We start from the raw sequence: 2,198 nt of genomic DNA, 5'->3' as shown, positions 1-2,198 counted from the left end.
GGGGGGAGTGTGGGGCGGGAGTGTGGGGTCTGGGTTGGGTATCACTTTGGGTGTGAAGGACGGGGGTTGAGGGAGTCAGAGCCTAGAGTCTGGTTTGTGGTCTGAGTGTCTTGCGTGGTACAAAGAGTTTCTTTTTTTTTTTTTTTTTTTTTTTTTTTGAGACGGAGTCTCGCTCTGTCCCCCAGGCTGGAGTGCAGTGGCGTGATCTCAGCTCACTGCAAGCTCCGCCTCCTGGGTTCACGCCATTCTCCTGCCTCAGCCTCCCGAGTAGCTGGGACTACAGGCGCCCGCCACCTCGCCCGGCTAGTTTTTTGTATTTTTTAGTAGAGACGGGGTTTCACCGTGTTAGCCAGGATGGTCTCGATCTCCTGACCTCGTGATCCGCCTGTCTCGGCCTCCCAAAGTGCTGGGATTACAGGCTTGAGCCACCGCGCCCGGCCAAGAGTTTCTGATAGAGCCTGGGATCCCTCTCAGAACAAGGAACGCGAGGGGATAAGCGGGATGCCTGGTGCAGAGACGTGCTCCTCTGTACGGGATGACGGCAGCATAGGAAGGGAATGTACCTGGGATGTGCGGAGGGAAGTCTTGGGGTTGGGGCTATGAAGAGTCTGGGCCGGTCCTGAAGCGCAGGTGGGAGGAAGCCAGAGGTGCGGGTGGGAACTTGGGGTGTGAGGCGGTGTGTGGACTCCGGGGTCCCAGGTGTGGCAGGTGTGAGGGTAAGAGGGGCAGGTTGCGTGGAACGAGAAGCCCAAGTGTGTAGACTGCAGGATCGGGAGTGTACCGTGTGAGGAGACGGAGATGAGCTGTCAGGGGCTGAAGGACTGAGGTGAGGCATGTGAGGTGGGGAGAGTGGGGTATGGGCTGTGCCGTGAGGGGAGAGGGGGAGGAATGAGGCGGCGCGAGGGGTGAGGCGGGATGAGGGTGAGGGGTGAGGTGGCGTGAGGTGGGGTGAGGGGTGATGTGAGAGATGAGGGGTGAGGGGTGAAGGGTGAGCGGTGAGGCGGGGTGAGGTGAGGGATGAGGTGGGGTGAGGTGAGGGGTGAAGCAGGATGAGGGGTGACGGGCGAGGCGAGGTGAGGGGTGAGGTGAGGTGAGGCGGAGTGAGGTGGGGTGAGGGGTGATGTGAGACATGAGGGGTGAGGGGTGAAGGGTGAGGGGCGAGGCGGGTGAGGGGTGAGGTGAAGAGTGAGGCGGGGTGAGGTGGGATGAGGTGACGGGTGAAGCAGGATGAGGGGTGAGGGGTGAGGCGGCGTGAGGTGGGGTGAGGGGTGATGTGAGAGATGAGGGGTGAGGGGTGAAGGGTGAGGGGTGAGGCGGGGTGAGGTGGGGTGAGGTGGGGTGAGGTGGGGTGAGGCGGGTGACGGGTGAAGCAGGATGAGGAGTGAGGTGAAGAGTGAGGCGGGGTGAGGTGAGGGATGAGGTGGGGTGAGGTGAGGTGACGGGTGAAGCAGGATGAGGGGTGAGGGGCGAGACGGATGAGGAGTGAGGTGAAGAGTGAGGCGGGGGTGAGGGGCGTTGGGGGAGGAGCACGGGGTGTGGGGTGAGTGGAGTCGGGTCGAAGCCAAGGGTCTGGTTTGGGGTTGGTGCCGCCGCGAACGCCAGGACAGGGTCAGGCGGAGCCCAGCCCTCAGGGCGCGTCGGGAGGGCCGGGGTCCGGGGCGGCGCGGCCTCGCTCACCTCCGGCTTGGCCCGCGCTCCAGTCCTGCTCTGGCGCCCCCAGCGGCCGCTTGAGGAACAAGACCGCTCCTCACGAGGGATGCCCCGCCCTTTCCGTTAGCGGACCCGCCCCGGAAGTGGCCTTTCGCCCTCATTGGGTGTCCTCGGGAAAAGAGGCGGGTCATCCCGTGCTGCTCCCGTCGGTCCGCGGCGTCCGCGTCTGGGACTGGCAGGTGCGGTGCTGGGGACGTCCTGAGGTTGAGGGAGAATCCTGCGGAGATGAAGAGCTTCCCGGCCTGACAGTTTTGCCCCCACCTCCTTCTTGAGCTTAAGGATTTACACGCAGGGCCCCGTTTGCCTGCTGTGTCCCCAGTGTCCCGGACAGCGCCCGGTACCAAAGGTGCTGGTAAACATTTGCCGAATGAGGAGCGAACGCCCAGCTAGTTCCACTGTCACAGCGACCATGTGTGGCGGACATTGTCTGGCATGTGTCTTACAGAGGAGGCAGCCCAGGCTCAGGGAGACGAGGCAGAGGTGCACGC

General features: G+C 63.3%; 1 protein-coding gene across 1 annotated transcript in view; it reads right to left on the bottom strand.

Moving 5' to 3' along the window:
- Positions 1–1,766, bottom strand: part of SYCE3 (synaptonemal complex central element protein 3) — a 13,303-nt gene extending 11,537 nt beyond the window's left edge. Inside the window, exon 1 of the mRNA XM_025400008.1 lies at positions 1,678–1,766. The gene's annotated coding sequence lies outside the window, so the exon portion shown is untranslated. The remainder of the gene's footprint in view (positions 1–1,677) is intronic.
- Between the last annotated feature and the right edge of the window lie 432 nt (positions 1,767–2,198).

The sequence above is a fragment of the Theropithecus gelada genome, chromosome 10 (genome assembly GCF_003255815.1).
Source record: "Theropithecus gelada isolate Dixy chromosome 10, Tgel_1.0, whole genome shotgun sequence".
Classification (NCBI taxonomy): Eukaryota; Metazoa; Chordata; class Mammalia; order Primates; family Cercopithecidae; genus Theropithecus; species Theropithecus gelada.
This window is presented reverse-complemented; position numbering and strand designations above follow the sequence as displayed.